Raw genomic sequence first — 21191 nt, 5'->3', positions numbered from 1 at the left:
AGCAGCTTAAATCAATCTTTGCTTAAGGATTTCAATACCAAAAAAGAACACGGCGAACGGCTGCTTCCAGTCAACTTTATTTTTCACACTTCCACCACCAGAGCGCAGCACACACACCGATTCCCGCACTTCCTGGTTCACAGGTCATGCTCAACCCGCCCCACATAGCTGGCCAAACACATGCCTGCAACAGAAGAACCAACGAACGGCAGCATGTACATATGAAAAACAGTGATTATTGCAAGCGATAAAAAGATATCTGAATACAACACAATTAAATACATGTATTTGTACGCTTGTGTCTTCGTTGGAATAGGTGTGTATGCTATGTCAGTTGGTTCTTCTGTTGCAGGCATGTGTTTGGCCAGCTATGTGGGGCGGGTTGAGCATGACCTGTGAACCAGGAAGTGCGGGAATCGGTGTGTGTGCTGCGCTCTGGTGGTGGAAGTGTGAAAAATAAAGTTGACTGGAAGCAGCCGTTCGCCGTGTTCTTTTTTTGGTATTGAAATCCTTAAGCAAAGATTGATTTAAGCTGCTTTTGTATCGATATAAGCAGACCAAATTGGCTGGCGGGAGATGAAAAGGGCATCGTAGTAACCGGATTATCATAATAACCGGGTATCGTACTAACGGAACTAATTATATCATAAAAGACTAGAAATTTGCCGGGAAATGAAAATAGTATCGTAATAAGTAGTAATTCCTTATAACCAATATCGATATAACGAGACTTTACTGTATATTAGTTTTTGCATTGTAGAATGGCTTCCAGAGGCTTGAAATTATAGCAAGGCGGCCTTTAAATCAGCTATCTTCTCAACAATGGGTGCAAATAAAGTGTCTGATAAGACTCTAAACAACAAGTAATCGGAAATAGCAAATATTAGCATCACACGTTCACCAATTATATGTTCCCATATCATATCTTATCATCGTATCTTAGTCCTTTCCCCTTTGTTATTATCGCTTGCGTCCTCAACTGAATGGAGAACAAGGCAGTCGTCACTCAACCGCTCATTAAAAATAAATAACCCACATAGCAAAGTTGTTACCAGATCACTTTAAAAATGATGTGATATGACGGTTATAAAAAACAAACACAAACATTCAATTAAAAGTGAGCATCCCTGCGCCATCACGTCATGTGCAAAGCAGACGTTAAAGTGCAGCGAATGTGTGCTTTATCATGCCACAATTCATCTGCTAACTCATTCGTCTAGAAGCTCATATCACCTGACAGACTACCTGCAAGTGGATTTACTAAGCCCGAAGTGGGAACGCTTGACTATAAACGAAAAAGGCAACACCAATGAATAAAGAATGGTAACAATTAGAACGGCATCGCATTATTAATATTATGCAATCCATAACAAAACACATAACAGCCCACTAAAGCCACTCAACGGCTACCCGCTTATGGAGATAGAAAGGAATTAATGGAGCTGATGTGATGCAAATGAGTTTGGACAGGTGGCTAAATGTGGAATTTGGATGAGAAGCACCCCTCTGCAATTGCATCCCCACAACAACGCCATTGCTCAGGGGACTTTGTCCGAGGCACCCAACCCCCTGCGATCCTTTCACGGCTGTACACTTGCCCACTGCTTCTGTGTGTCATTTATTTCAATTCTACAATTTTGGGAAAATCTGGTTCTTTTTGGCTGTTTACATTGCTTTAGAATATACAGTAATAAAAATGAACTGAGGCAGAACGGTGATTGAGTGGTTAGCACACATGCCACACAGCTAGAAAACCCGGGTTCGATTCCCCACTTGGCTATCTCTGTGTGGAGTTTGTATGTTCTCCCCCAAAACATGCATGCTCGTTTTCTAGAGCGTGAATGGTTGTTTGTCTATATGTGCCCTGTGATTGGCTGGCGACCAGTCCAGGGTGTACCCCCGCTTCTCAGCCCGAAGACAGCTGGGATAGGCTCCAGCACCCCCGCGACCCTCATGAGGATAAGCAGTAGAAAATGAATGAATGAATGAAAAATTAATTGAGGCAGCATGGTGTGGAAGTAGATATCGTGCAGTCCACACAGCTAGAAGACTGGCGTTCGATTCCCTGCTCGGGCATCTCTGTGTGGAGTTTGCATGTTCTCCCCAAAAACATGCATGCTAGGTTAATTGGCGACTCCAAATGTGTGAATGGTTGTTTGTTTATATGTAATGGTAATGCATTATGTGAATGCATCACATAATCAGTTCACAGTTCCACATGTCCAAAAGGAGTAGGAAGAAGCAAAGCTTATTAAATCCTACCCCTCCATCTGGAATTTTTATAATCAGTAACTGTTACATTTGTTCACTTCCTGCTTTCCGAATATGGTTTAAGGTTTTTATTTTGTTTTGTTTTGGGGTTTTTTTAATTTATAAATTTTTTAAAAATTTTAGTCCCGTACCAAAGTACGTATCAATTCATAGTTAGGACTTTTTTTGTATTTCAAGATTTGTTCACTTCCTGCTTTCCTAATATAATTTAAGTTTTTTTGCTAGGTTAATTGACGACTCTAAATTGTCCATAGGTATGAATGTGAGTGTGAATGGTTGTTTGTCTATATATGTGCCCTGTGATTGGCGACCGGTCCAGGGTGTACCCTGACAGCTGTGATAGGCTCCAGCATGCCCGTGACCCTCGTGAGGATAAGCGGTACAGAAAATGGACGGATGGATAAATGAACTGATAAAAAATACCACACATGTCTAAAAATGTATTTGTCACAACACTCGTCTCTTTAATAGTAGCAGAGCGTTTGAATCCCACTTTAAGTGTTATTATAAGCAATGAGTGTCAAGTTCTTTTGGACTTAAGCCACCCTGCACTTGAAAAGGCAGAGAAGCTCATCGAGGATGCTCTATCAACTCGACTCCAGTAGATTTTCTAGAGCTTTGTTTCACACATCAGCTCTTTAGAGGAGCATGTCAGGTTAGATTGATTGACGGCTAAACGCTGTTGTGTAACTGAAAAACAACAATAGTTGGTACATCCCAGTGGTCGTCTCTCATTAAAATCATTTAGGTGGTGGTGTCTCTTCACTGTGCGTCAATTTCAACACCTACCATTATACAAATTATGGGTATCAAACAAGTCAATTTTACGTCATATTTGTATCAGAGGTTTGACAGCTTTTTTTAGCGTCATAATTGTCCTAAGAATTGTCATACTCTTGGATGAATATACATATGACAACTGATGCTTATTTTTTAACAGTATAAGCTCACAAAAGCCAGATTCAACCGAACAATTATGGGGTTGTGTTCAAATAATCCACATAATCAATGTTCAATTCACGTTTTTAGTGTAGATTGTACTTTAATTTGAGTGATATAAATATCCATTTGGGGTGGCACGGCGGTCTAGTGGTTAGTGCGCAGACCTCACAGCTAGGAGACGAGGGTTCAATTCCACCCTCGGCCATCTCTGTGTGGAGTTTGCATGTTCTCCCCGTGCATGCGTGGGTTTTCCTCCCACATTCCAAAAACATGCTAGGTTAATTAGCGACTCCAAATTGTCCATAGGTATGAATGTGAGTGTGAATGGTTGTTTGTCTATATGTGCCCTGTGATTGGCTGGCGACCAGTCCAGGGTGTACCCCGCCTCTCGCCCAGAATCAGCTAATGGATCCTACCCTTTCGCCCGAAGACAGCTGGGATAGGCTCCAGCACCCCAGTGACCCGAATTCGACCCCCACTATAACAAAGGCTAAATACAGTCCTCCACAGTGGTGCACAAACACCAGGTTGAGAAGGTGCACTCAGGCGGCAAGCGTCTCTTGAGATTGACCAGGGTTCAATTCCATCGTCGGCCATCTCTGTGTGGAGTTTGCATGTTCTCCCCGTGCACATGTGGGTTTTCTCTGGGTACTCCGGTTTCCTCCCACATTCCAAAAACATGCTAGGTTAATTAGCGACTCCAAATTGTCCATAGGTATGAATGTGAGTGTGAATGGTTGTTTGTCTATATGTGCCCTGTGATTGGCTGGCGGCCAGTCCAGGGTGTGCCCCGCCTCTCGCCTAAAGACAGCTGGGATAGGCTCCAGCAACCCCCGCGACCCTCGTGAGGAAAAAGCGGTAGAAAATGAATGAATGAATGAAATATCCATTTGCACCTTCATGCATAATAAAGACTCTCTTGTGATGTTTGGGGTGTCCCTGAATGCACCTCACAGTTCTGTAGTGACAATATGGAAATGTAGTTCCTAAAAAGACTAAAGTTGGATTAAGTCGATTGGGTCCAGTTAAGATTGTATTACATCAGAACCCAGACAAACCAATGAAACATTTCCTATAATTATTAGGGATGTAAACCACTTTGTGGTGGAAAATTCAATATTTATTGATCACAACTCTGATCAGTTTCCTCCCACATTCCAAAAACATGCTAGGTTAATTGGCAAGAGGACTCCAAATTGTCCATAGGTATGAATGTGAGTGTGAATGGTTGTTTGTCTATATGTGCCCTGTGATTGGCTGGCCACCAGTCCAGAGTATACCCTGCCTCTCGCGTCCAAAAACAGCTGGGATAGGCTCCAGCACTTTTTTCTTGAATATTTCATAGTTCAGGTTTCACGGAAGACGAGTGGTTAGCGTGCAGGCCACACAGCTAGGAGACTCAAGTTCGATTCCACCATCTCTGTGTGGAGTTTGCATGTTCTCCCTGTGCATGCGTGGGTTTTCTCCGGGTACTCCGGTTTCCTCCCACATTCCAAAAAACATGCTAGGTTAATTAGCGACTCCAAATTGTCCATAGGTATGAATGTGAGTGTGAATGGTTGTTTGTCTATATGTGCCCTGTGATTGGCTGGCCACCAGTCCAGGGTGTACCCCACCTCAAGTCTGAAGACAACTGGGATAGGCTCCAGCATCCCCCCGCGACCCTCGTAAGGATAAGCGGTAGAAAATGAATGAATGAATGAACGCTAATAATTATAAACGCTTATTAGCCCAATTACCATTTCTGTAAATTACGCATACAACCAATAAGAATAAACCTTAACTCAAAGTTTGGCCTGGCGTTGGTATGAATAATTTAGGACTTAACTGCATCGAACTGAACCTGTGCAAAGAGGGGGGGTGTTCGGAGTAGATGATCCGAGTCCCAGAGGCATCCTTACAAAAGTGATAACTCCCACAGGAAGCCCGGGATGTCTTATTGAGCTCAGCCTTTTGTGGAGCGAGAGAGAGAGAGAGAGAGAGATCCTTTACTGACTGCTGATGACATCGCCGAGATGGCTTTCTTCTGGCGTGTGACGGCTTCAGGTGCATCATGTCATGATTAGTTTCCAAGACGGTAGGAATAACACTCCTGGAGTGTGTTACTGTCCCGGAAAAACTCTTGTCGTGACAAGTACAAGTCAGAGCGTAGCACAGCTGGAAGCTGGCAGGTGAGCAGGAGATACTAATTGGGTCAGTCGCTGCATCAACAGAACTTTTCCTACTCTCGCCACAGCGATGCACTGTTTAATATTTAATAAAGCAGCCCCTTCCTCCATTTCCATCAGTGTTTTTTTTTTTTTTTTTTTCTCTGGAAACCTATTGATTTCAAGCAGGGTACTTCGGTTACCCTGAAGATTATTGGCTTCAGTGATCTCCATCAAGTTTTAATGAAGACCCGAGGATGGGAAAATGACTGTGGAATGGAAGATGAAGACACATATGAGAGAAAGGAGATGGAAAAAAAAGGAGAAATGAGTCGAAGACTGACTGATTAAAAAAAAAAAAAAAAAAAAGAGAGTTAAGGTGAGTAAAAAAGACTTGAGTGTTGTGATGTTTTAAATTCACTCAGCTCCGAAACAAACGCCAACAATTTGTCCTTTACATGTCTAACTGCAGTTTTCAATGACACTACCGGAGAGATACTTCGGAAAAAGTTTACTTAGATCATTTTGTTACATAAGCCGGGGCTTTATATTACAGTTTTTCACGATAGTGAAATCAGATCTACAACACACTTTTTTTTCCAAAACACTACACACAATTCTTGAGTTTTGGCACAATTTTCATGAAGTAAACTTCTTGTTTTCACAAAGAACACAATGCCGATCAAAACAGTCAAATTACAGTTTTTCTCGATTGTTTACACACAATTTGTGATACCTGAGACCCAATGACCACAACATATATAAACCAATGCACCAACTCCATCAACCAAGTCTTCTAAACTATAAGCACAATTCCTGCTTTTACATTCAGAATGCAGATCTACAACACACTTTTTTCAGTTTTGGCACAATTTTCATGAAGTAAACTTCTTGTTTTCACAAAGAACACAATGTCACTCAAAACAGTCAAATTAATATTCCTATTATTCACACTGACTCATCACATGGGTCACCTGTCACACATTTTTACAATTCACGGTCTAACAATGAGAGAGGCTGGGAAAAGGGTCAGAAATCCACAAACACACAATCCCCTTCTCCAAGCTATGGAAGATGCATGTGGAGACATTCCAGCGGATGCTTTCCATGGCTGGATTCGCCATGCTAGGCGATATTTCCCCCGCTGCTTGGCCAGAGAAAACCTTGCATGTGATGTAGATGAGGTGCTGTGGCCTGACCCAAACAGAAGACGTGATGCAGCATAGTCTTTTGCTTTGTTATTGATTGATTTTTTTGTTGATGATTATTATTATTTCTTTAACTGAAGCTGTATACATTTAGATGCAGACCACTGTATGTGGAACTTTGTGTTGGCTGTGATGAACACTTTGTAGATTGTTTTTCTGTGAAAAATAAAAATATATATTTTTGTGTAATTTTGTGTTCTGAGTCAAAAAAATACCAAAAAAAACAATTCTAAAACATTTTGCAATAAGTGTCACACTGAACACAAAAAGGTCCGATTCATGATGAATATGATGGAATCACAGTGTTTTACACTGAGCACATCAGTGTTCAACTGCTTCATATAAATGTAATACTTGGGTTGTTTATATTGTTTATTTTTCTATATTGTGTATTTTGTACTGCTTAACTGACTCTGTACTCAAATTTCCCCACTGAGAGACGAATAAAGGCATATCTTAATCTTAAATGTTTGTTCATATAGTGGTTTGTGTGCATCATTTGGAGACAAAACGCCATTTTGAGAAGAACGAAGACTGTTTTGAATTGAGAATTGAGGGTTTTTTCAGAAACGATTTTTGGATTTGTGTGTAGAGTTCTGAGAATATGAGGCATCCTTTCAGAAAATGTGTTTAAACAATCGAGAAAAACTGTAGTAGCGAGTAACGCAGTGCAGTTTATCAGAATGTACCATATGTCTTCAAGTAACCGGTTCTATCTGAAAGGCTCTTTCCAATACATTCACTTTAATATGTCTAGACTTTGGACATATGTTTGAGTTTTGTGGATAAAATGCATTCATGTCGAGAAATTCCATGAACGGTAGCAGAAATTGACTTTTTCATCAAAGTTTCTCGGAAACTACAGTATATAATTATAAGCAGCTGGAATATGTTTGCATTCCCATCGAGATTTCTTTCCATTGAACTGTGGACAAGTAAGTAATGACATTGCAGCTATAGAGAAAAGAGGAATCTAGTGATGTGTCGATAATGAACGAACAGATCAAAAGAACTGGTTCTTTTTTGTGAGCGGAATGAACAAGGTCACCGCCCCTTAAATACCCTTTCAGGCCGTTCAGTTGCAAATGTTTTTTTTTTGATTGGCTGGAGAGTTGGTTGCACGGCGATCGAGTGGTTAGTGCGCAGACCTCACAGCTAGGAAACCCAAGTTCGATTCCACCCTCAACCATCTCTGTGTGGAGTTTGCGTGGGTTTTCTCCGGGTACTCCGGTTTCCTCCCACATTCCAAAAACATGCTAGGTTAATTAGCGACTCCAAATTGTCCATAGGTATGAATGTGAGTGTGAATGGTTGTTTGTCTATATGTGCCACTGGTGCTACACGACAACGTTACAAGAATGGTAATGGTAATGGTTTTATTTCATTTGAACATGCATCAGATTACAATTGAATGCATAGAAGCAAAGCTTATTAAATCCTACCCCTCCATCTGGTACTTTTACAATCAGTAACTGTTACATTTGTTCACTTCCTGCTTTCCATAATACACTTTAAGGTTTTTTTTTGTTTTTGTTTTTTTAATAATGTACCTTGTACCGAAGTAGGAGGTGATATGACCATCCAATGACATAATGGGTACCATAGTAAAAATGTTGGAAAATGTTATTGTTTGACCTAACGTTGCGGAATCAATGCTTAAAATAATCAAGTATTACATATTATCATGAATTTGCATCATGCCACATGGTCACCGTGTGTATATAGAACCATAAAACAATGGATTTTTTTTCTTAAATGTGGATGCGGTGAATCCTCAATATGTGCATTGTTAGCTGTCTTATGCTAACAGTTTTTCACCACTTTGAAGAATTGTAGATGATGGGTAAAAAAAATGAAAAAATTACAATTAATAGTCAGTTACAAACCACAACCATTTGAGAATATGTTCCTTTTGTCAATAAATATCCGACATAAACATGACAAGATACAGGCAAGATACCCCCCCCCCCCCCTTTCTACAGGCTCTGTAGATGAGAGTGTCTAAACAAACATCCCCCTGTGATCAAAATGTCAAAATATTGCCAGCTTTTCTGTGTGTGTGTTTGTGTACAGTGTCATCCCTTACAGAGGGTACAACGTTTGGGAAGCCAATGTGGGAACATTCAGGCTCAAAATGTATTCAGTTGGGTAAAAAAAAAAAAAAAAGTCAAAGATATGACATAAGAAGTCACTCATTAAAAAACTTATTGATAAATGAGGCCCTTGTTATGTATCACATATACAGTACTATACGTAGATGGGATTGCGACTGAGTTTCTAAAATTGGATTCTGATCTCAGTCATCAACTGCCATGTTCAGAGCGTGGCCTTGAAATGTGTCAGATTTGTGGAATTGAATGCCTCCGAGGAATGTTTTAGGAGAGTCTCCTTCAATCAAAAATGAGATTTTAGCTCAACGCATGTCGAGATGATGGGGTAGGCGGTTGTCGCAAAGTGCTTCATCGGTGGAAGGTACATAAGATAAAGCTGATCACAGTACAGACAAACAAAAAATAAATGTAAGAAATAAGTAATGCAGGAGCAATAGGTAACGATTATTATTTTTAAAAAATTTCCACAATGCAGCTTTCCTTCATGAAATATAATCATCATAATGAAATAACGAAATTACCTAAAACACGGAGCAATAGTCATAAAACATTAAATTAAATCAATTAAATAAATAAATTAAATTTAATTAATTAAATTAATTTAAAATTAAATTTTAATTAATTTAATAAATTTTAATTAAATTTATTTAATAGATTAATTTCCTACTTTGTATCCTACTTTGTTTGACGGTCCTTGAACACACCATCTACCATTCTCCCAAGCAAAAACGGATGTACATCTTAGATGTATGGATGTGCTTCATCGGTGGAAGGTACATAAGATAAAGCTGATCACAGTACAGACAAACAAAAAATAAATGTAAGAAATAAGTAATTCAGGAGCAGGAGGTAACGATTATTATTTTAAAAAAATTCCACAATGCAGCTTTCCTTCATGAAATATAATTATCATAATGCAATAACCTAAAACACAAAGCAATAGTCATAAAACATTAAATTAAATCAATTAAATTTAATAAATTAATTACATTTTAATTATTTCAGTTAATTTTGATTAAATTATGTAATAAATTAATTAATAAATCAATTAAATCAAAACTGCAAACGGCGGCGATTAATCCTACTTTGTTTGACGGTCCTTGAACACACCATCTACCATTCTCCCAAGCACAGACGGATGTATCTTAGATGTACGGACGCATTTTTTCCCTTTGTGGGAAAGTGTCGCAAAGTGCTTCATCGGTGGAAGATACATAAGATAAAGCTGATCACAGTACAGACAAACAAAAAATAAATGTAAGAAATAAGCATAGACTTAGCACTCATAGATCTACATCAGTTTGTTCATCCTTGAATTATAAGATGTTTTTTTTTTTCATGCTCCTGTCTGCACCCTATCTTTTGTTTTCTCTGCATCTGCATTGGAATCTAAACAATAGAAGTCTTTCTGCCTGAAGAAACAACAATAGTGATTTTTCCGACTTTCGGAAGCACACTGATTCAAACATTATCTTGTCCTTGACTCATCTAAAACAAATAAGATAAGATACCGGTTCTCATTGTCCTCTCTCATAGCATCCAGACTAAAAGGAGTTTTGATCTATTGCCAGTTTTGAACATCTAGATTTGTTTTGATTGATGGTCTTCATAACACAGAGACATAGCCACACCTGTAGGGGGAAACTATTCATCTCTCTCCATAGACTTTAATGTGTGGAATAAGTCTTCAAATTTGCTGTGTGCTGAGATGCACGAAAGCGGATGGGATAATGAGCCCACATTTATAGCAGCCTCTGAACCTCAAAACTGATAAAGGCAAAAGCCCGGGGCGTGTGATGGATAAATGTGAAACGTGTAGGATACTGACATGAGGTGTACTATAATGCAACACCGATGGACCATATCAGGGGAGACAGATGAATAATGATAACATAAAATAAATATTTGTTCGTCGAACTGTGTTATAAATACATTTTCTGTATGATTCCTGTTGTATTTAAGATTTTCTTAAATAAAAATTGCTGAATTTGCACATTTTCTGATGAAATACAACTAAGAAGTCCAATATGATCCAAGCCAAGCCTAACATCTGAGTGTTGAATGAGCGGGGGTGCTGGAGCCTATCCCAGCTGTCTTCGGGCGAGAGGCGGGATACACCCTGGACTGGTCGCCAGCCAATCACAGGGCACATATAGTCAAACAACCATTCACACTCACATTCATACCTATGGACAATTTGGAGTCGCCAATTAACCTAGCATGTTTTTGGAATGTGGGAGGAAACCGGAGTACCCGGAGAAAACCCATACATGCACGGGGAGAACCTGCAAACTCCACACAGCCTATCCCAGCTGTCTTCATTGGTTTACAAACAAAAAGCATAAAGTAACAAGAAAAAGCACTGTGGCGGAAGCGCACCTCCAAAAGCCCATTGTGTGTGTGAACCACTGTGGAAGCCTGCAGCATTGTCTCAGCCTAATAGCGCTACAAAAACAGCACAGACACGCTCTATCCCTGTGAAATATGTAAACCAATGATATCCAAAGTGTAGCCTGCGGGCCATTTGTAGACCGCAATTTTTTGTAGAAACAAATATAGAAATAAAACTGGAAAAATTACTGTGTATGTTATTTGAGTGTCATAATAAAATTGTGTTAAGCTAAGCGCACATCCCTGCAAAGTCATATTTACATCTCACGATCCGACACTGGGAAATCGTGTCTATGAACTTCCGCTGCAGTTCCTCTAACTACTCGTGGTGGTGCTTTAAAATGCATGAAAGGTGTTGCCCAACACTACAGCTGTTATTTTTCACTGTTGGCGGAAAGAATGCAGATGGCATCTTGATACATGCTTGCACACAAACATCCACAGTACTGATCTATTCATGAGTCCAGTTGTGCAGAGGCTGGCAAGATCACTGCTGACTGGACGGAAATGCTGCTGATGCCTGCTGCTCTCCTCACCTGACACACACACACAGAGACTCAAATTGATTAGACCTGCAGCTATTTTTCTTCAGCTGTCAATCCATCCCTAAATGATACACCCAGCTCCATGTTATCACCCCTTTTGCCAATAATCCATGTCGCAGTAGTAAGTGATGCCATGACAACTTTTGCTAAGGAGGTTCTAGTTGTGACGCACCTTCTCATGAAAAACATATTTAGAAGATAATGACGGTGCTCCGGCTGGCAGAGCTTGCGTGAGAAAGCGTGTACCTTTGAGACCACACACTGTTTACTTAGATGCATGTGTGTGTGTGTGTGTGTGTGTGTTTGTGTGTTGGCCTGGCTCCCTGTGTGTTTATGGAAGTAAAGGTGTTATAATTAGAGTCCTACGTAATGTGATTGGCTTGGAAACACGCTTTAGAGTGCCTCTCCATTAACAGCTCGCCGTGTGTCGCCGTTGTGTTTGTCGGGTGTTAGAATAAAATGTAGATAGAAAGAATATAATATTAGTTATCACCCTTATATCTATTTGCTTAGACAATAGAAAGAGTGTTTGAATGTGCTGAAGAAAGAATGTTCCCGAGACCGTGATCAGAGACCCCCGGCGACCCCCCATGTTAATCCTGCAAGAATGTGTCAAGATAAGAACTCATAAAACAATAAAAGTAATCACTCTCACATACACACACACACATAGACAAACAAATACAGACTGTTTGACTCCAACTGACTGCCCCCCTCCTTTAGAGTTGCACGACCATGTAGTAGGGACCCCCCAAAAGAGAGGAGTGTGAACTGCATATGTGGTTTCACTCTCCTCGCTGCGAGTAACTTTGAATATTGTTGTCTGTCTCTTTTGTATTTTCGGTATTTAAGTGTTTTTAAAAGTGTCACAGGAGTTTGAACCTGGCATCAGGTGACAAAAATACTACATAATAATACTGTGAAAGCGAGTGGCATGTCACTGGGTATGTGGTTTCACTCTCCTCGCTGCGAGTAACTTTGAATATTGTTGTCTGTCTCTTCTGTATTTCGGTATTTAAGTGTTTTTAAAAGTGTCACAGGAGTTTGAACCTGACATCCGGTGATGAAAATACTACATAATAATACTCTGAAAGCGAGTGGCATGTCACTGGGTATGTGGTTTCACTCTCCGTGCTGCGAGTAACTTTGAATATTGTTGTCTGTCTCTTCGGTATTTCTGTATTTAAGTGTTTTTAAAAGTGTCACAGGAGTTTGAACCTGACATCTGGTGATGAAAATACTACATAATAATACTCTGAAAGCGAGTGGCATGTCACTGGGTATGTGGTTTCACTCTCCTTGCTGCGAGTAACTTTGAATATTGTTGTCTGTCTCTTCTGTATTTCTGTATTTAAGTGTTTTTAAAAGTGTCACAGGAGTTTGAACCTGACATCCGGTGACGAAAATACTACATAATAATACTGTGAAAGCGAGTGGCATGTCACTGGGTATGTGGTTTCACTCTCCTCGCTGCGAGTAACTTTGAATATTGTTGTCTGTCTCTTCGGTATTTCGGTATTTAAGTGTTTTCAAAAGTGTCACAGGAGTTTGAACCTGACATCGGGTGATGAAAATACTACATAATAATACTGTGAAAGCGAGTGGCATGTCACTGGGCATGTGGTTTCACTCTCCTCGCTGTGAGTAACTTTGAATATTGTTGTCTGTCTCTTCTGTATTTCTGTACTTAAGTGTTTTTAAAAGTGTCCTAGGAGTTTGAACCTGGCATCAGGTGACGAAAATACTAAATAATAATACTGTGAAAGCGAGTGGCATGTCACTGGGCATGTGGTTTCACTCTCCTCGCTGCGAGTAACTTTGAATATTGTTGTCTGTCTCTTCTGTATTTCGGTATTTAAGTGTTTTTAAAAGTGTCACAGGAGTTTGAACCTGACATCCGGTGACGAAAATACTACATAATAATACTGTGAAAGCGAGTGGCATGTCACTGGGTATGTGGTTTGACTCTCCTCACTGCGAGTAACTTTCAATATTGTTGTCTGTCTCTTTTGTATTTCTGTATTTAAGTGTTTTTAAAAGTGTCACAGGAGTTTGAACCTGACATCAGACGACGAAAATACTACATAATAATACTGTGAAAGCGAGTGGCATGTCACTGGGTATGTGGTTTCACTCTCCTCGCTGCGAGTAACTTTGAATATTGTTGTCTGTCTCTTTTGTATTTTCGGTATTTAAGTGTTTTTAAAAGTGTCACAGGAGTTTGAACCTGACATCAGATGACGAAAATACTACATAATAATACTGTGAAAGCGAGTGGCATGTCACTGGGTATGTGGTTTCACTCTCCTCGCTGCGAGTAACTTTGAATATTGTTGTCTGTCTCTTCTGTATTTCTGTATTTAAGTGTTTTTAAAAGTGTCACAGGAGTTTGAACCTGGCATCAGGTGACGAAAATACTACATAATAATACTGTGAAAGCGAGTGGCATGTCACTGGGTATGTGGTTTCACTCTCCTCGCTGTGAGTAACTTTGAATATTGTTGTCTGTCTCTTCTGTATTTCGGTATTTAAGTGTTTTTAAAAGTGTCACAGGAGTTTGAACCTGGCATCAGGTGACGAAAATACTACATAATAATACTGTGAAAGCGAGTGGCATGTCACTGGGTATGTGGTTTCACTCTCCTCGCTGCGAGTAACTTTGAATATTGTTGTCTGTCTCTTCTGTATTTCTGTATTTAAGTGTTTTTAAAAGTGTCACAGGAGTTTGAACCTGACATCTCGTGACAAAAATACTAAATAATAATACTGTGAAAGCGAGTTAGAAGAAAAAAAGCGAGTGGGTACTTCACCCTTTCAAGTAAGTGACTTAGGATTGAGTAAGCTGTGAAAAGACAAGGATCCTCTGCGGACAAGGTCAATATCTGTTAGCATAAATGAGATGTGCTGGTTGGACTTGTTCATAAAGTCAATTTTTTTTCAAGTCATGTGATGCTCCATTTGGAAGCAAGAAGTTCCTCCCACGCAGGACTACTTTCATCCACCTCGGATGACAACTCTTGAAATTACAGCTCATCTTTTATCTACACGGGACCATTTCACAGAGTCACAGTTAATGTGTAATTCATATAATTTTCATGAGTTATGCTGATGTCAGACCAGCAGAATGAAACAGCCTGCAGAGGAGAGACGTATAAATTGGGTAATTTTATTCCTCGCTTGTTAAGCGGTGCTTGTTCTTATGTATTTTTCAAGGAAAAATAGACAATACAATGTAAACTGTTTTGATGTTTCTGTAATGTCTGTTTATTCATTATTCATTCATTTTCTACCGTTTGTCCTAACAAGAGTCGTGGTTGGTGCTGGAGTCTATCCCAGCTGTCTTTTTTGGCAAGAGGCAGGGCACACCCTGAAGTGGTCAGCCAGCCAATCACAGGGCACATATAGACAAACAACCATTCACACTCACATTCATACCTATGGACAATTTGGTGTCGCTAATTAAGCTAGCATGTTTTTGGAATGTGGGAGGAAACCAGAGTACCCGGAGAAAACCCACGGGGAGAACATGCAAACTCCACACTGACATGGCCGAGGGTGGGATTGAACTCGGGTCTACTAGCTGTGAGGTCGGCACGCTAACCACTCGATCACCGTGCAGCTGACTCTCCAGCCACTCAAAAAAAAAAAAGCATTTGCAACTGAATGGACTGAAAGGGTATTTTAGGGGTGATGACCCTGTTCATTTCGCTGGGAATCAAACCTGAGTCTCAAAGCTGTGTGGCCTGCACGCTAACCCACCCTACACCATACAGCCATGTTGTTATTTTTTATGTTATTATTATTTTTTAGCGCACCTCCAAAAGCCTATTGTGTGTGTGAACCACTGTGGAAGCCTGCAGCCTGTCTCAGCCTGATAGCGCTACAAAAACAGCACAGAAATATGTAAACCAATGATGTCCAAAGTGTAGCCCGCGTGCAATTTGTAGGCCGCAATTTTTTGTAGAAACAAATATAGAAAGTATGATGCATTAATATTAGTGGACCACAGAATCAAACCTGAGTCTCAAAGCTGTGTGACCTGCACGCTAACCCCCCCCTACACCGTACAGCCATGTTGTTATTTTTTATGTTATTATTATTTTTTAGCGCACCTCCAAAAGCCTATTGTGTGTGTGAACCACTGTGGAAGCCTGCAGCCTGTCTCAGCCTGATGGCGCTACAAAAACAGCACAGAAATATGTAAACCAATGATGTCCAAAGTGTAGCCCGCGTGCAATTTGTAGGCCGCAATTTTTTGTAGAAACAAATATAGAAAGTATGATGCATTAATATTAGTGGATCACAGAATCAAACCTGAGTCTCAAAGCTGTGTGGCCTGCACGCTAACCCCTCCTACACCGTAGAGCCATGTTGTTATTTTTTATGTTATTATTATTTTTTTGTATTCATGTCATTTGGAGACATTCATTCATTCATTTTCTACCACTTATCCTCACGAGGGTTGCTGGGGTGTGCTGGAGCCTATCCCAGCTGTCTTTGGGCGAGAGGGTAGGATCCATTAGCTGATTCTAGGCGAGAGGCGGGGTACACCCTGGACTGGTCGCCAGCCAATCACAGGGCACATATAGACAAACAACCATTCACACTCACATTCATACCTATGGACAATTTGGAGTCGCTAATTAACCTAGCATGTTTTTGGAATATTCTTATTATATTACTCCTCTTGATTAGGTATTAATGTGACTTTAATGAAATACAAATGGTATAAAAAATGGATGATTACCCATTTAATATCGACATATTCTAACATGTAGAGAGATCTAAATAATATATTAATAACTGCGGTGAGCTTGCCAGAGTATAGTCTTTTTCATAAAATATTGCACATAACAAGCTAGTTCGATTGCCCCGCCCACACAAAACAGCTCACACATTCCTGACTAAAGTACAAAGATGGTGTCCCCAAAATGCCAAAATTCACATTTATGAAAAAATGTATAGAATTCCTGATTTTTTTTTCCAGTGTTTGAATAAGACTGCAGCTGTTTTGCAAGACCACCATTTTGTTTTGTAAAAAAAGGACGAACAAGCAGGCTTTGTGCTCAGGTGGTGATGTTCAGGTACATCTATTGCTCACCTCCGTCATGACGGGTAGAATGAAGTGGATACTGTATATGTCCTGCCGCAAGTCAGCTCCCACAAGCTGTTTGTAAAATAAAAAAAATGTATTTGCATTTTGGGCTGCACGGTGGTTGAGTGGTTAGCGCGTATGACACGCAGCTAGGAGACCCGAGTTCGATTCCATGCTCGGTTATCTCTGTTTGGAGTTTGCATGTTCTCCCCGTGCATGCGTGGGTTTTTCCTTCCACATTCCAAAAAACATGCTAGGTTATTTAGCGACTCCAAATTGTCCATAGGTGTGCGGTCTGTATGGCGCTAGACAGCTAGCAAACCAATGAAGAAAACTCCGCACACAAGACTTGCTTTTCTTGCTTTATGAAGCTTTCTTGTAAAAAAAAAAAAGTGGTAACTGAAACATACAGAAAAAAATAAAATAAAATTCCAATACTGCTCATGTTGCAGGCTAAACACACATCAGCTAACAGTTAGCTAACACACGTACCCCAATTACAAATGGAAGGTAGCATTAGCATGAAGTTAGCGAACTTGACAAAACAAGTACAACTTTTGAAATAAAAAAAACATCTATGTAAGTGCTTTATACACCAATATACTTACAAAGATGATCATTTCCTAAGAAACAAGCATTTCTGCAAGAAAACAACAAATCTTGTCAAAGCACTCTAGTGGCCCAAAACGATACTTTCTAGAGAAGATGTCTCACTCTGTAAACTTTTTAATCTTAGCGTTTTTAATGACATTTATTAGAACTTTTAGCTATTTATTACATTCATTTTAACTAACTTGTGAAACGTATGAATTATTAATGTCTTCGATCCAAAGACATGGCCATAGGTATGAATGTGAGTGTGAATGGTTGTTTGTCTATATGTGCACTGTGATTGGCTGGCGACCAATCCAGGGTGTACCCTGTCTCTCTTCCACATGTCCAAAAGGAGTAGGAAGAAGCAAAGCTTATTAAATCCTACCCCTCCATCTGGTACTTTTACAATCAGTATTTGTTACATTTGTTCACTTCCTGCTTTCCATAATGTAGTTTTTTTTTAATTATTAATTTTTTTTCACATACCGAAGTAGGAGGTGATATGAGCATCCAATGACATAATGGGTACCATAGTAAGTGTCAATATAGTGATATATATAGCACATCATGACTGGTTCAAGACTCTTCATCCTTGTATTTAGCAAACATCAACTGCTTGTATTGTTTCTTGAATTGGCTCATCGTTGTGCATTGTTTGAGGGTCTTACTCAATCCATTCCATAGTTTGATTCCACATACTGAAATGCTATGGCTTTTTAACGTAGTCCTAGCATATAAGTGTTTCAAATGTAGTTCTTCCCTGAGATCATATTTCTCCTCTCTTGTAGAGAAGTATTGGATGACATTTTTAGCTAATTGGTTATTTTTAGCCTTATGTATTATTTTAGCTGTTTGAAGATGAACTATATCAGCAAGTTGAAGTATTTGTGATTTTAGAAATAAGGAGTTAGTATGTTCTCTGTAGGCGGCATTATGAATTATCCTTACTGACCTTTTTTTTGCAGTACATTTAGCGAGTGAAGATTGCTTTTATAGTTATTAGCCCATATTTCGGACACAATAAGTAAGATATGGTAGAACCAGAGAGCAATAAAGAGTGTGGAGAACAAATTTTGCTTTGTTCAATATTGAAATATTTCTGGCCACTTTATGTTATATATTTTTTATATGAGGTTTCCAGCTCATAGTTTACCCAGGACTTTTTAGTCTAAAGCTTGCGATGGTTGATGAAATTGGTTTTAATAACAGGAATGCCTGAATGTACGTGTCTTCATTTTAATCCGGTGTGATTGAAATTTCTCAAATTGGAGGTCTAGCTACATTTCTAGCGAACTATCGCATTGCATGGCAGGAACTCAAAGGGGGGGGAAAAAAAAGGACAAAAAGGACAGATATGAAAGTAGTGGAAACAATTTGTCCCCTGCTGACTGGAGTGTGTTACTATGTATGAGAGTGACTATTCATCAGCATATCCCATGTGAGGTCACAGCTGGAGTTTATCCTCAGAACGTCGAACACACCCAGGCTACATTCACAAGAGTGGTGAAATACGGCTGTGTCTGTTCATCCTCCTCCATGGGACGCTTGAATACTTAGTACATGCTAATTGAGTGCAGAGACAATCTATCCTATGATCAGTAGTGCTGATTCAGTACTTCAGTACTTTTCTTCAAGTAAGACATCAGTATCTTCTTGTTAAACCTCAGGTAGGGTTTAACAAGAAGATACTGATGTTTGGGTTGGTCTTACCTGTCCAGACACAGTCTTAAGTTCTTGTTTTTTTTTAATGCACAAGATTAGACACATGCAATTCAGAAAATAAGTAAATGTCACAAAAAAAAGTGGGCTAATAAATTGACACACAAAGGTCGCGGGGGATGCTGGAGCCTATCCCAGCTGTCTTTGGGCGAGAGGCGGGGTACACCCTGGACTGGTCGCCAGCCAATCACAGGGCACATATAGACAAACAACCATTCACACTCACATTCATACCTATGGACAATTTGGAGTCGCTAATTAACCTAGCATGTTTTTGGAATGTGGGAGGAAAACCGGAGTACCCGGAGAAAACCCACGCATGCACGGGGAGAACATGCAAACTCCACACAGAGATGGCTGAGGGTGGAATCAAACCCTGGTCCTTCTAGCTTTGAGGTCTGCGCGCTAACCACTCCACCGAAAAATAAATAATTAAAAAAAAAATGAAAAAACTATAATGATGAAAATGGTAATATTAATGATGATTATAATGATGGTAATAATGATAAAGATTATAACAATAATGATAATAATAATAATAATAATATTACAATGATAATAATAACAGGGGAAAACAAGACAGTGGCATGAACATGATTATATCTTGCAAAAAAAGGGGTAGGCATTATAAGCTTTTGCTTCAGCCGACAAAAAATAAAAAATAAAAAACTAATTTTTTTTTACAAAATTAAAATATATTAAATAAAATAAAAAAAAATAATTTAAAAATAAAAAATAATAATAATAAAGTAAAAAAAACACAAAAAAACTTTAATTATATTAGGAAAGCAGGAAGTGAACAAATGTAACAGTTACTGATTGTAAAAGTACCAGATGGAGGGGTAGGATTTAATAAGCTTTGCTTCTTCCTACTCCTTTTGGACATGTGGAAGAGAGGCAGGGTTTAAAAATTAGGGTACAAAATTAAAAAATATTAAATAAAATAAAAAATAAATAAAATTAATGTAAAAATAAAAATAAAATAAAAAAAAATATAAAATTAAGTAAAAACACAAAAAAACTTTAATTATATTAGGAAAGCAGGAAGTGAACAAATGTAACAGTTACTGATTGTAAAAATACCAGATGGAGGGGTAGGATTTAATAAGCTTTGCTTCTTCCTACTCTTGAATACAAATGTAAATAATGGAAAGTTATATTTTGATTGATGTAAGAAATGCACTGTAATGTTTCATATATTTGCCCAAATAAAGGAAAAAAAAAAAAGACCTCACATGCATGTGTGTTGACACAAGCCTAACACAGTCACTCATGCAGAGTCAACCAAAACGCTAAAGAATGATAAACTGCAGAAAGAACAAGTGTTCCTATACTTCCTCTTCTACTTGGTATTCTACTGTTACCGTACTTTCATGCTTTATACAAACAATCTTTGAGAAAAAAATCAATTTCATTCTGCTCAGGTTGGCCCTGTTTTGGCTCTAAACTAACATATGTGCAGCACAAACAATGACTTTTGTTGCATTGCACCGCACTGCTAATGTGTATTTCTGCACCACAAAAAGACACACAAGTGAATAAAGACCGGTCCCACCGGGCTTTACAAGCATTGAACTATCAAGAAGAAGTACTCTGACAACCACAATAGGCCCCCCCCGTACTTTGCAATCGCATCAAATTATCCTGTTTGCATGCGGTCCAATCTCCTGAGCAAATAAGAGCAGTTTACTGCCACATTCACTTCATTGAATAACTTATATCTTCATAAATAATAATAATAATAGAGTAGTCAATTCATCCACCATTGACCATTCTGATCATTGTGTAAAAATGGATTACTGATTAATCACATATTGAAGCAAGTGAGGCAAAATATTGTGCACTTCTTAGCTGCAACCAGCAGAGGCGCTGTTGATTCATTCTAAACTAGTGTACCTCTAAATGCTAAAAATCATGCTCGTTGAAGTAAATAATTTTTTGTTTCCTTTCAACTAGAACTGACACGTGGTCAGTAGAGGGGTGGGTTAAATGGCAAATTTTGGTATCAACCAACCATTACGTAAATAAAACCAGTTATTTCCAGTAAAAGTAAAGTAAAGTAAAAGTAAAGTAAAAGTTTCTTGAGCAATAGCACAACAGCAGTAACTGCTTTATTTAATTAATTATGTTAAATTTTTTGCAATTTTTTTGCATAATTTTGTGCATAA

General features: G+C 39.0%; 1 protein-coding gene across 1 annotated transcript in view; it reads right to left on the bottom strand.

Moving 5' to 3' along the window:
* The window catches only part of nrn1la (neuritin 1-like a), a 60904-nt gene that overhangs the window by 18990 nt on the left and 20723 nt on the right, over positions 1–21191 (bottom strand). The gene's annotated exons all lie outside the window — the stretch shown is intronic.

This window comes from Doryrhamphus excisus, linkage group LG1 (assembly GCF_037039965.1).
Source record: "Doryrhamphus excisus strain RoL-2023G ecotype Guam linkage group LG1, RoL_Dexc_Guam_v1.1, whole genome shotgun sequence".
Taxonomy (NCBI): Eukaryota; Metazoa; Chordata; class Actinopteri; order Syngnathiformes; family Syngnathidae; genus Doryrhamphus; species Doryrhamphus excisus.
This window is presented reverse-complemented; position numbering and strand designations above follow the sequence as displayed.